General features: G+C 37.0%; 1 protein-coding gene across 6 annotated transcripts in view; it reads left to right on the forward strand.

The window, feature by feature from the left end:
- Window positions 1-14,893, forward strand: part of LOC136848752 (cGMP-dependent 3',5'-cyclic phosphodiesterase-like) — a 593,212-nt gene that overhangs the window by 542,685 nt on the left and 35,634 nt on the right. The window lies entirely within an intron of this gene.

Consider the following 14,893-nt stretch of genomic DNA (forward strand, 5'->3'; position numbering starts at 1 on the left):
TTTCTTCAGTATTCATTAAATGAAAATGGTTTAACTCAGAAAAATATATTTGAATGTTTTTTTAAATATTAGTTCCTGGAAGTAGTTTTATTTTTTATTGATTTTAAAATCAGAGCTGGGCTAAGGGAATTTTGAGACACTTGTGATTACTTGAGGTGGATCGAGTACTTTGAGGAACACCTTTAGGTGGAAGTATCAAGCCCTTTATCATTAAAAGCAAGAGGAAAAGTAAAACGATATCTGATTAATATGGTATGAGAAACTCTCTCTCTCTCTCTCTCTCTCTCTCTCTCTCTCTCTCTCTCTCTCTCTCTCTCTCTCTCTCTCTCTCTCTCTCGGTCAGTGTATGGTTGTGATGGTCCCCTGACCGTTACAAAACAGCTGAATTCCCCAAAGTCTTACTAGCAAGGATACGTGAAGTCCATTAGCCTAATATAAAGGAATAAGTTGAAATTCCTAAAGACTAAACACTAAGAGGCAATATACAGTAGCATGAATCTTTATCCACGCCGAGGTAATTGAAGCTAATCTTAATTGGCGAAAGTTTATCTTGCTCGTCAGGTGTAGGTTGCAGTGATATCAGCTGTTGGTGTTCACAGCTAATTCCTATAAAAACAGAACATAGTTCCCTTGATCTATTTGATGACATTTGATTTACGCAATCGAGAGGAATGTCTTCGCATATAATCAAGAATTAGATTCAGCTGCTTGTGAATTATCCATCCTCGAAAATAGAGGAGCTGGGGAGGTTTTTTCGAGATTAACAACGCTCGCAGTGTCCCATTGCGGTATTCAGATATAATTTTGGAAGCAGATTCAGTACGATGAAAATATCATCCGAAATTAAATCCTCCTCCCGTTACGTGAGAACTCTAAAACAGAACGAAAATATTTTCCCCTGCAGACCCCATCCGTCTTGCCGTTCATACGTAGCTGATACCATAACCAATCCAGTGATTAGAGGGAACTTTTAGAGCAGTCGTGATCCTCTCATCACGTTGAACTGCACCTTTACATCATAAAATGACCATATGGGGCGCTTGCCTGGAAGCGAAAACAAATTGGTCGTAGAAGAGTTTCGTCCGCATGAGCACTCTCGCTGCTTCCCTCTTCTCATTACATTACCTTGTACTTTCTCCTTTACTCTAAATTCTGTTAATCCTTTTCGTTTTACACACACACACACACATCTACATATATATATATATATATGTGTGTGTGTGTGTGTGTGTGTGTGTATGTATGTATGCATGTATGTATGTATGTATGCATGTATAAGATTAAAATCCGTAAAAGGAATCTTGAACTAGTGAATGCAATTAATTGAAACAAGCATTTTTTCAGCTATTTCTCCTGATATATATATATATATATATATATATATATATATATATATATATATATATATATATATATATATATATATATATATATATATATATATATATATATATATATATATATATATATTCTACTGATATGTATTCTACATCACTTTCGTTTCATGAACATGCTGTATGTGCGCACATTCTTAGAGGTGCCTCAGGGGAAATTAGTTCAGCTTAACTTCGCTGTCATTAGTTGGTGCCAATTAAAACTCTCATTTGTTATTCACTTCAACCATCTATTACTCATGCAAGTAAATTGTAATTTGTTTAGAAAACTAGTGAGGTCTTCACCACAGTAAAGAATATAGGTCTCGTAACCTGTGTGTGTGTTTGTGTATGAGAGAGAGAGAGAGAGAGAGAGAGAGAGAGAGAGAGAGAGAGAGAGAGAGAGAGAAAAATAGGTTTAGTAACCTGTGTGTGTGTTTATGTGTGTATGTGTGTGTGTGTGAGAGAGAGAGAGAGAGAGAGAGAGACTCGGGACTTCCATTTCACCCCTTTAACGTCTTCCGCTGGACAGAGGGGATTAGAGATAATGTGAGGTCGACAATTGGGGGTGTGATCTCCTTAAGCGGTTTGCGCGAGGACGCTGAGGTCGAAGGCCGTTAAGGAATAACTCATGACAGCGGATATGACCTTCTGTCGATTCCTCCAGGGATGAAATTATTCAGAGAACACGTCGTGACTGACGACGCGAGGTTGTCAGTTTCAAGCATTCGTCGTTTCGAGCCGTTGCATCCTGGAGAAGCTTTCAGGGCGATGTCGTGTAAAATTTTGATAACATTGACCGTATGGCATTTCTGTTAACGGAGGAATTACGTTGGCTTCATGACGCTGTTGCATTTGGGTGAAAGTACTGAATTAGAACCCGCCATGAAGGCTTAATATTATCATGTGGTGGATCTTATTGTCAGAGCTGAAATACTCTTGGTGTTGTATGATATATTCAACCTAGCATTCGCCTAGGTAGGGTATGAAACTATCACTGCAAGGAACGTATATATAACTATATATGTATATGTATATTGTATATATATATATATATATATATATATATATATATATATATATATATATATATATATATATATAATATACATATATATATGTATATATATACTTATACAGTTATATATACGTTCCTTGCAGTGATAGTTTCCAAACATTTAGTGTGTTAGAAATTGACTTGAATAAACAGTTAGGAATTTTTTTTATAATTCGTCAGTTTCGTGTAGAGGTGGAGTAGTGTTATATAATAGGTGGTGTTAATAATACTGGGTAAGAAAAATTCATGCGCCAACATCTAGACGCTCATTAAGAAAGACCAATGACGGATAATGATTTCTTTTCGCCATATTTTCTTGGATTTGGTCAGAAGTAACACAACAAAGGAGTACTTGACTGATTGGTTGATTCGTGTAAGCATTCATGACAAAACGGAGACGCGTTAGTTCGTTGTAACTACAGTAAGTGTCCAGCAAAGTTTTCTGTAGGGGTCATAATTTAATCAGTGAGCTGAGAATGTTGTAACTGGCTTTGCCTTCTCTTTTAAAAACATCAGTATAGTTGATGGTCAATGAAGGGATTTGTTTTTAAATTAACAACCCTCGTAGTCTTCCATGTAGGTAGTTAAATATAATTTTGGGAGAAGATTCTGTTCGAAACAAATATCTTTTTTAAATGAGATACTCCTCCCGTTGTATGAAAACTTTAGTAAATTATGAACAAACTGGTCTAACCATACTCAAAAATTTACAGTAATATAGAAGGGTTGATGTGGCAAGAACCCAGCCTCCAACTTGGGACGGTGTTTTGCTTCTGTAATACACCTACATTTTCTACAGTATACCGCGTAAGACACAATGAGAGTGGTACCGCCTGCGGCCTTTATGATTATGAAAGCAAGCCCTTCGCTGAAGAGGCTAAAGCTAAGAGGTCGTATGCTCAGCCGACTGTGGTGAGAGACAGCCTTTGGTTGTACGTAATGTACACGCTTGACGGATTCTGTGAAGGGTACTTTACCTGGATGAATTCAAATTTCATGTCATAAGTCTTCTTCAGAGTTTAATTACGGGGTTCTGATTCTTCATGTTTGCTACCAAAGATGATTGTTGACATCTCTCTCTCTCTCTCTCTCTCTCTCTCTCTCTCTCTCTCTCTCTCTCTCTCTCTCTCTCTCTCTCATACGCTATTAGTCACAGTATCGGAAAATAAAACAAATCATGTTTCATACAGAAGACGTGGGAACGTGGTCATTGGGCAAATTATTATAGCATCGTATAAGAGGAGCAGAGGGGAACAGAGACAGACAGACATACATATAGATCTATGCCTTAAAGGCATGTGTACTTTACCCGAAGTAGCAAAGCGGTGCGCAAGAGCCGTTCCTGGAATATCCCTTGTATCCCTTGAATATACAATATTACTTAGCCACTGCGAATCACGAATCTCTCCAAACGCCCCTGAGACATTGTTCTTATGCATAATGTTCAAGCGAGAAAGAGAAGGAGAGACATTTTAATTTTCTGCAGAGAGAGGAAAATTAAGAGAGAGAGAATTACTTTATTATCCGGAACAGAGAGAGAGAGAGAGAGAGAGAGAGAGAGAGAGAGAGAGAAATAATTTGATGCTAGGAAATAGTGAGAGATACTGTAATGCCCAGAGAGAGAGAGAGAGAGAGAGAGAGAGAGAGAGAGAGAGAGATACTGCAACGCCCAGGAGAAAGATATACCTGAATGATGAGGAGAGAAGAAAGAGATAGAGATTTTAATTCTGAATAGAGAGAAAGAGAGGAGATACTTGAACGATCACGAGAGAGAGAGAGAGAGAGAGAGAGAGAGAGAGAGAGAGAGACTTATTTAAATGTCTCTACAGGCAATCGCAAAGCATGAAAGGAAAACCAAGGGTTGCAGTTGACATCATATCTAAGGAGAGAGTATCTGCAGCTTTCCGTTATTTTAGGAGACACATCATGAAGTATATATCACACTTTGAACATGCATGTTTTTTGTGTTAATAACACTTGTTGTTTAACATCAGGTCAATACAAACCCATCAGTCAGTCTCTTCTTTTCATTCTTGTCCTTTCTCGTTCAGGGAATAGATATTCTTCTTTAAATGTGCACTAAGGTTATTGACCCCTCCGTTACGAAGCATAATAGCACCCTTATGTTACAGTTAAGTAACCATTAAGATAAATCCAGCTGGAAAAATAGGACAGTGATAGCTAAGCTTAGCGCTCGAAATTGACCTCTTCGTTCCTCCCCCGGCCACCAATCTGCCCTTCTCTTCCTTTTCATGGCCTCTTTAAACGCTTTCCTTCCACGGTTTTATCTTCCCCTTGCTCGAATTTATTCTGTTCCTCTGGTCGGGAGAGTCCATGGGACTGAACCAGATATACATTTTCCCTAGAGAAGGGACGTGCCAATATTTTGCATATCACGCTCGTGTTTCTCTCTCTCTCTCTCTCTCTCTCTCTCTCTCTCTCTCTCTCTCTCTCTCTCTCTCTCTCTCTCTCTCTCTCTCAGAAGAGGCATGCGAGAGAGAGTAATATTTTTTTGTTACCCAAGTGAGAAAGGAGAAAACAGATGGCAAATTCGGTGGAATTCTGAATGTGAATGTTTTCATTGACTAGACTCGTCTTCAAATGAAACTTGTTGGATTTTCTGGGTTTATAAAAGGATAAATACGTATCGTACGCAGGAACAAATGGAGATTCTTTTTGGTCATTTTTTTTATTTACTTAGTTTTTAAATATTTAGTCACATCCATATGGTTGGTGTCGACCATTTAACTAATGATTAAGGACTAAAATGTTTGTGGCCAAACTTACATATCTTCACTCCCGCTTCCTGCGTTCACATACAATGCTTATTAATTGCCCGTCATATTCATGACGTGGACTGCGCTGTTTGCTTGCCTCTCTCTCTCTCTCTCTCTCTCTCTCTCTCTCTCTCTCTCTCTCTCTCTCTCTCTCTCTCTCTCTCTGCGTCTATCGAATTTTTTTTTTTATAAAACCTTTACAGTCTTATTACGCAAAGTTATCTTTATGTAATTTGTCATTCTGCATTTACATGTTGTTAAACTTATTTACCCATTCTTGTATGAATCATGAAGTAAGCATGAGGGATGCATTTGTTTATTGAAAATAACGCCCTGTTTCCATTGGAGAAGGCCCTCAAAACAGCGTTAATGTTGATGATAACATGGAAAAATTAAGAATTTAAATAATCGCAATAAAAACCTGACTATTAAAGATTAAAAACACTTCAATACAATATGATCATACAATATTTGAACAGCATAATAAATGCCGTAGTTACTATCTCGATTATAAGACCGCACGTTCGGTTCAACACAGCGTTACGTGCTGCTCTAGGAGCGAGGGCCTTTGCTAGAATAAGCAAGCCTTTAGGCTATCGATTATCTCCTTACCGCAGTTAACCACTTAAAACTCGAAAACTATTTTAGGTAGACCGCTGAAATTTTCCGAGACAGGTAAGAACAGTCCCGTGAGTGGAATTTAATTCGGGTTTCGTGAAACTAATTATTTATAATGGTGAGTCTTTGTAAATTTACTCTTTGGCAATCAATAGTCCTTGCGTTACTTCTTATATAATATGCATGGTTTTTCCTTCTCTTGTGATTAATTTGGTTAATATTCGCTTTCTTCCTGTTGATTTTGCTTCGTTTTCTTCGGGTCTGGGCTAGAAGAGTAGGTTGCCAGTCTCAGTGGCATTCAACTTACAGCTAGAAGTTAAATGTTCTGCGCGATTTCCGTAGAATTTAATATAGGCTACATATTTTCATGGCTATATATATTTAATTTATCAATCTAATGTCTTCTAATCTATTTGCAGCACATCGTAAATGCATATTATTTCCTTTTTCCATCATTATATCTCTCTTATTTTTCGACTAAGGTTTGGCATTGTATTCCTAGAACATTTACACTGCGACCATAATACAAGCTATTCGCTTTGATTTGTGTGTGGTTTAATTTCTTTCTATAACAAAATCCTATTTTACTTGCTATTAATCTGTATTCTGTCTCAAGTAGTTTCTCCAGCCATATTATTTGTTGTCCATAACCTTTCTCATTTACGTTGTCAATGTTTCTTTATTCATTAATTTTCATTTTCGTTGTAAGTTCGTCCTTATGCGTATGTAAAATGTTTGATGATTTTTTGAATCCATAATGCAATTTCACTTTCAGTTCATGAATATGTACCTGATGCCGTAAAGTCACCGTAATAAAATCATATTTTAACATTGTACGGATAAAATTTTGAAACAAATCGCTCCGACAGTTTAAGTAAAATTACATTTTTAACATCAAGTGATGCGATTCCCTGAAATTCACTGTGGATTTTTCCATTGCCGGACAGATTTACTAATAAAAAAGAATTGTAACAGTGACATGATGGGTGACTTAGCTGCTAAAGAAGTGAAACGTGAGGCGAATTCAATCGATTTACTATAAATCTTTATATGCAGCTTAATCGCCAAGCACTCATGCTATTATTTGAATTTGCCTTTTTGTTTGAGGGGGGGAGGGTGGGTTATGAGGAAATGACTATATTGCAAAGTTGCCAACCCAGACTGAAAGTCAATTGAGTATATTTTCAATTTTGTTTTACTAAGCGTCACTGAAATAGAAGGGACAACGCCGGGAGCCGAGCCATATACACCCGTGCTCTCATTGCTCTTTTACCGTTCTTCATTCTTTGTCCTATAACTTCGTCTGTATTTCACCTCCCTTTCACCTGACTTTATCTTTACCGCTCAGCAGTCTCTCTCTCTCTCTCTCTCTCTCTCTCTCTCTCTCTCTCTCTCTCTCTCTCTCTCTCTCTCTCTCTCTCATTATTTTTATCTAGGTGTTCGATCGTTCGTGAAATTCAGAGGGTGTCATCAGCCTTGAGCAATTCTGAAATCAAGAAAATGCTTCTCCTTCCTTGAAACTCCCCCCCCCCCTCCCTCCCAAACGTAGACATACCTTTCCTCGATTTACATAATCACGACAGGCGCTCTTTTTATCAGAAAAGCTTTGAATTGCTTTTAGGATATACCAAGCCATGCAGTCAACTCACTCCCCCTTTTCACATTGCCCTGTAGCATCAAAGACCTCACATCAAAATATGCCATTACCATATAAATGCTTACGCAGGATTAACTCCGCCCCCCACGATGTCTGAAATTCAGACTGTTAGTATTTTCGGCTGTCATCTCTAAAGAGTTCATAATTCTACTCAGCTGCAAAAAAAACGGACATGTATTTTATCGTAATGAAAAATCGAGCAACTGTGCAGCATGTCCGAAGCTTTTATAAAGAAATAAATGAGGAGATTTTGCTGTCATTATACTGAAAAACCACGTAACTCCATGGCATTTCGGAAGCTATTTGTACGACAACTCATTTATCTCGGCTATTGGCGGCGCAAAATAGTTGGATAGTGTCTTGCTCAGACGAGTTCATCCTCATCCTACCGGTGTGAGAGAGTTAGATGCGCTGTGTATTGATTCCATCACCTACGGAAAACGGAACGTTAGATTATCAAGAAAGAAACATGGACTGGATGTCCACACGAAGGATCCAATTATTTTATCTTATGTCATCTAGTGTACACACTAGTTTGTCCGTTAAATAGTTATCGCTAGTTTGCATCTAATACTTTAAATTAGATATTATTATTGTAGTTAAGTTGAAGTAACTCAAAGATACAGAAATAAGCAAAGACTTATGTTGGGAATATAATCTCAAGTAACACTAGTTCCCAAGGATGTCAGTCAGCTGACGTTATGGCTGGCAGTACGGAACATAAGTTGAAGTGAGCCACATACATAAGTAGATATACGAAATACTTGAATTTTGTAATATATATATATATATATATATATATATATATATATATATATATATATATATATATATATATATATATATATATATATATAATAAATATATATAATATTGTATATATATATAGTATATATATGTGTGTGTGAGAAATCTACAGGTCATATTCACCCGATTTATGGAAATACAACTTCCAGGGAGTAACTTTTTATTTACGATTTTCGCGGAAAGCATTTGCAAATCCAAATAGGAGGGAATGAAGAATTTCATCTTTCCCCCTGAGAGTTCGACCTTGTGTCGGGAGAAAAATGCGCCACTGGTATAACCACTATATTTAAGCGGACGCAGAACTCGAAAGAGACGCCTTTCTGGAACGCCGTTTCCCCTCGCATTCTCAGCAAATGCTTTTCAAAAGCTCAGGGAAACGGTGATGCATTTACTGTATTCCCTCCGCGCAGAATTATTGTATTCGGGGTTTATGGGTTATATATCAGGGTTTTATTGTTTATTGAAGCGTAAATCTTCAAGAACGCTTTTCGGGCCGGAAATATCCCAAGAATTTATAATAAGGTCGAAACTCATGGTGTGTTTTGGTAGCGTAAAGGGGAACTCTCCAAAGATCTTTGGACATTTTACATTTCTTTGGTTAAGTTTCCTTGGAGTTAAATTTACTCATTATTATTATTATTATTATTATTATTATTATTATTATTATTATTATTATTATTTCGTGAGTGTTGTGAAGAGAAATTACATTAATCTGAATTTATATAGTTTACTCGTCACCTTGAGAAGTAAACTGAAGTTACTTTCGCTGTTTACAGGGAACTCTCCATTTCGACGTCATTCTGTAAAATAATGTCTCTTTTGTTGGCCGTGTTATACGGAGCGAGTTCTTTGAACTCTTACTGGCGGTTGGCCGAGTTCCAGGAAATCTCGAAAGCTATTTTCACTTTCCTTCACAAGCAATATTTGTTTGCCGCTGGTTAAGCCTCACTGCATTCTCTAAGTATTGCTTCTCCCCCTCCCCGTCTTCACCCCCGTGAGCCTCACCCATTCTCTGAGTATTGGTTCTCCCCCCCTTTCCATATTAACGGTTCCTTCAACCAGCTGCGCCTCAGTGCATTCTTCAAGTATTGCTTCTCCTTCTTCTCCCCGTTTGGGGTTTCTTCCACCCTCCCGTGGCTGAGAGGAAATTCCCCAGAAAACTGCCGGTGGAAATGAACCGGTACCGGCCGTAAATGAGCCACATTTTGGGGTGTCATTTTTACAACGGAGTTTAATCGGGGTGAGTGGAAGTTTATTGGATTCCGTGTTCCGTGCTGGTTCTTGTCACTGTTTTGCCCAGCATTAGGCCCGTCGTATTTTGGCACGGGGTAAGCTGTAATCTCATTTGCTGTAGTGGTTCTCATCTGTTTTCGAATACCTGGAGTGTTTGCTCATTTGCTTGTTTATCGTCGCCCCCTTGTTGCTTTATTGGTATATTTGTTCAGTTTCCCCTTTGATGTTCATCGCTGTTTAATTCACATTGTTCATTTTCCCTCAGATATTCAGTGGAAAGCCATATAGCATTATGAGAGTACAATATTAATAACCTGCTCATGATAATATCTTCTTTGCATTTATAGAATAAAATGTAAAATCAGATTGAAAATGAAGTCCTACTTATCTCTTATGCCGATTATTTTATTATTATGGAAGAAACAGCCACTTTCTGTAAGCTTATTCTCTCTCTCTCTCTCTCTCTCTCTCTCTCTCTCTCTCTCTCTCTCTCTCTCTCTCTCTTCCCCTGCGCGCGCGCGTGTGTGTGTGACACAGCTCTCTCTCTCTCTCTCTCTCTCTCTCTCTCTCTCTCTCTCTCTCTCTCTCTCTCTCTCTCTCTCTTCCCTTGCGTGTGTGTGAGACACAGCTCTCTCTCTCTCTCTCTCTCTCTCTCTCTCTCTCTCTCTCTCTCTCTCTCTCTCTCTCTCTCTTCCCCTGCGTGTGTGTGCGTGTGACACAGCTCTCTCTCTCTCTCTCTCTCTCTCTCTCTCTCTCTCTCTCTCTCTCTCTCTCTCTCTGCGTGTGTGTGTGTGTGTGTGTGTGTGTGTGACACAGCTGCCAGTAATCATCACACATGGAAAGTGTTAATTCGAGTCAATCGATTTCATCCCTTCATCCAGAACTCAAGAAGGTTTGAAAGATTTTAACCATCGTAATTCCTCTTTTCTTCTTTTCTTGGAGTTTTTGTCCCAGATTTTGAATGTTTTGGCCTCGTTCCGTTTTACGTCTGCAGTAAAAGAAAAAAAAAACAGATTCTTACATTCGGCTTTAATGTTCTCCCAACTGCACTCGGGATGAAGTCATCTTTCGACATTATTTTCCGTCTCGAAATTGTCACGTCTCTTTTCCCTGCTGGTGCGTCGATCTCCCTGAAGAATTGCAAGGGGTTTTGTTTAATATAAATACCAGTGGTTATAGACGATAAGTAGATAATTTCCCTAATTAGTCTGAGCTTGGCGTCAAAAGATGACTCAGGAGAAGGTAACAAGATAATTGCACTTCATCTTGATGCCAATACTAAGAACTTTTCGCTTCAAATAGCGTTCGTTTTCATAAACAAATTTTAATGGTCAGTAATTATAATGGCAGCGAGGGGACTTCGAAAGTGACTGCAACCTGTAATGTAATGAGGGTGAGTCGCGACGTATGTGGTATGCCGGAATATGTTACATTCCTTCATGTGGTTTATTCCTCTTTAAAAAACAACTGTTATGTATTCATTATGACGCGCTGCTCGTCACTCATTTCATTTCAGTTTGTAGGAAAGTGGCAACATTTCCGGTAAAATTACATACATATAATAACGTACCAGGAATTTCATGTGTGCTTATATGTGTGTATATCATATATATATATATATATATATATATATATATATATATATATATATATATATATATATATATATATATATATTATCCATGTATATTCACATATATTTATATATATATATATATTACATATATGTATATGCATATATATATATATATATGTGTGTGTGTGTGTTTGTGTGTGTTAAGTAAATACCAGCATCTCCTCATCAGCAAGAGTTTCCAGATAAGATTTTAGGGTGAGGAGAGGAAGGCCAAAACCAGTTCTTGAAATAAGCATTGTGCCTCAAGGAATTTGTACCTGGTAAATAGTGGACTGTGGTGAGTCAGCCAGGGTATATATATATATATATATATATATATATATATATATATATATATATATATATATATATATATATATATATATATATATATATATATATATATATATATATATATATATATATATATATAAGTACTCTGTGAAGGGCAGGCAACGATGTGGACCAGATATTATATAGAGTGATGTCATTCAAGCTGGTGATTGAACAACGGGAACGGGTGAAAACCCGAGAGAGAGAGAGAGAGAGAGAGAGAGAGAGAGAGAGAGAGAGAGAGAGAGAGAGAGAGAACCCATTAGTTCCTCGTATCTATATGGCAAAAGACGATCAAAGGAGCGAATGCTTTGACAAACGCTCGTGCGGCGCAGGATCATCCTTTATAGATCTTCCCTCTCCTCTCCCGACCTCAACCCAATTTCAGGGAGGAGTGAGAGAGCGGCTGAACTGGAGAAGGATTTTCTTGTTTATAGTTTACAGGTGCTGCACTCCACGGCGGTTCCTTTGCCTGGAAAGCAGTGGCTGTTTGTTGCTTTTCTTTCGCTTCAGTACTCAGGGTCGTGATTACCATACTTTCACTCCTTGCTTTACAAGGCATTTTATTTTGGTCATTATCACCGATCCGTAGTTGGCGAGGATTTAAGAACACGATCGTTATTTTTTTCCTGTCTGCTTTGCAGGAAAAATATTGTCTTCCATCAAACAACCTGTCTCCTGTAATTTCTTCAAGTTACGTTCCAGCTTCTCCAGTGCTTCTTTCGTAACCGAAATGCATTTTCTACTTCGCAATTATGTTCATTTATGACACCGCTGGGAAATTCCTAATTAAAGAAATTATATAGTAAAGAAATCCAGTGAACGGCCCATTTGGTGGATATTTTTGGAACATGGCTCGTTTCGATAATGTCACTCGCGGATGGATGACCCAATTAATATCTCTCCCTTTCTTCCCTGGCTCATCTCTTTGAACTAATCCGTCTTTGTCCCCCCCATTTCTTTCATTGCATTCTCTTTTACTGTGGTTCTTAGGAGACGAAATGGCCATCAGCATTTGAACAGAAGTCCGGGTATCTTTCTTTATTTTGATAAGTCGAAGGCTCATCATTCTCGTTGGAGCGTCTTTGGCATCGTTCCAATATCAGAATTTATGTTCGGCGAATCGTTTTATTTCGTATAATTTCTTTCATTCACTAATGTTCTATATATATATATATATATATATATATATATATATATCTATATATATAGATAAATAGATAGATATGTATACACATATGTAATATATACTGTATATAGATTTACATATACATTTTATATATATATATATATATATATATATATATATATATATATATATATATATGTATGTATGTATGTATACATATATACATATGTATGATATATTTGCACATATATATATATATATATATATATATATATATATATTATATATTATATATATATATATATATATATATATATATATATATATATATATATATATATATATATAAGAGGTCTCTGCACCTCAGTTGAATATAGATGTTGACGTTCTGCGAAATGATTAACAGCTACTACAGGCCATGGAAATTTGATTCTAACAGTGGCAAAAGGAGAAAATATTCAGCATACAGTACTAATCCATCATCTCTGAGGGCACTGAAAATCTTATGAACGAAGCCTAGCTTTCTGTGACCATTAAATGATAAGTTTTTTTTTTTCATACTGGTGAGAAAAAAAAAACTTACAGTGAAGAGAAAACCAATTGTTATAAAATATTCATAATAATAAAGTACTGTTTTTGGCCTCGCTCATACCCTTCCAACAACACACCTGAATAACCCGTTGCAGATCTCGGTTACGGTTACGGCTTTCCGTGCTTCTGAAGTTTGTAGTTGGATAACGATCTTTCAGTTGTCTACTTACTTACCCGAGGGAGAATCAGTTTTACACTGGCTTCCATTCTCCAGTGTTAGATAACCTTTAGAATTTCTTACCCAGTATGAAAACTACTCCTTAACTGCCCTGATTTATCTTGCCTTTGCAAGAGGCGGTTACGCCTAAAGGGCGTAGGCGTGCGCTTGATAGGCCTCAGTGTGATAGTCGTTGGTTTGGAAGAGGGACAGTAATAACCATTCGACTCTACTGAAGCTACCAGGTTGCGCGCACACCCTAAGCAATAGTGTTCTATGGAGTCATTGTTTCATTCACTCATAAAATGATAAAAAAAAAATGTCATGCAGTTTGGACATTAAAATGAACGTTGTTGATAAGATGGAATGGGTAACTGACTTTCAATTGTCATTTTACTTCTTAGCTCAGTATCAGCCGCTCTAATGTATCTGCCTTCCATTTTCATTTCTTAATACCATCAAGACAAGATAGATATTACCGTCTTTGCCATAAAGAAAAACTGGTATCGCTCGTGAATCTTTAGGTCGACGATTATGGATTCACTTATATGCAGGAAAAAAAAAATTCGGGTGTGTTTTGGTTCATTTTCAGCGCGTATTTTTCCTCCTATTTTCAAGGAGTATGTTTATTCATAGTCGTAATTTGCATGCTTTTGAAGTCTTTCCCGCGTCATTTTTCCCCTCATCTTGTATCAACAAACAGGCAGTTTTATGTTTATTGCATTGACGTCAACACCTGTCGTTACAAGCATCTGCTGGCATGGTTTTGATTCCCTTCCTGCCAGTGCTTTCCCTGGCTTGTACGTGCATCCTTCAAAAGAAAAAATAGGTCTGTCGCTGTCTTCCTTCTCCTCTCTTTTCTTTTTTTTGCCTCGGGCACGGGCTAGAAAAGGGTATTAAGCTGCCCGTCTCTGTGGCCTATGCTATAAAATATATATGTAATATATAAATATATATATATATATATATATATATATATATATATATATATATATAAATATATGTATATAAGTATATATATAGATAGATATAGATATATATATGTATATATAATATTATATATATATATATATATATCTATATATATATATATATATATATATATATATATATATATATATATAATCGCTCACTCGCGTCTTTCTTCGTGGTCCATTTATTTATTCGTCGATTTTACAGGTCTTTCCTCTTATCATCCGGAAATTTTCTGCAGCACCTCTTGAATATTGAACATGGAACTAAGTTTTTACACGCATTTTGTATGCGGGACTTCCTGTTAACTTAATTTTCATAAATAAGAAGGGTCGACGTGTGACTGGTGAGATTCAAATGTAATCATGTGAGGTGGCTGTGAGATGTGGGACTTAAAAAAAAAAAAAAAAGAAGTAATATATAGATACCCCACCACCATCGTGCAACCATTAAGTGACGTTTCCGCAATGGAAGATTCGAAAAAAAAGCCTTCTTCTTTTTTGCCCAGAATTCGATACATGGTCCGGATTTAAAGGGCTTGATTTAAAGGGTTTGCTTTTGCTGTGGAATCGTC

The sequence above is a fragment of the Macrobrachium rosenbergii genome, chromosome 19 (genome assembly GCF_040412425.1).
Source record: "Macrobrachium rosenbergii isolate ZJJX-2024 chromosome 19, ASM4041242v1, whole genome shotgun sequence".
In the NCBI taxonomy this organism is placed as follows: Eukaryota; Metazoa; Arthropoda; class Malacostraca; order Decapoda; family Palaemonidae; genus Macrobrachium; species Macrobrachium rosenbergii.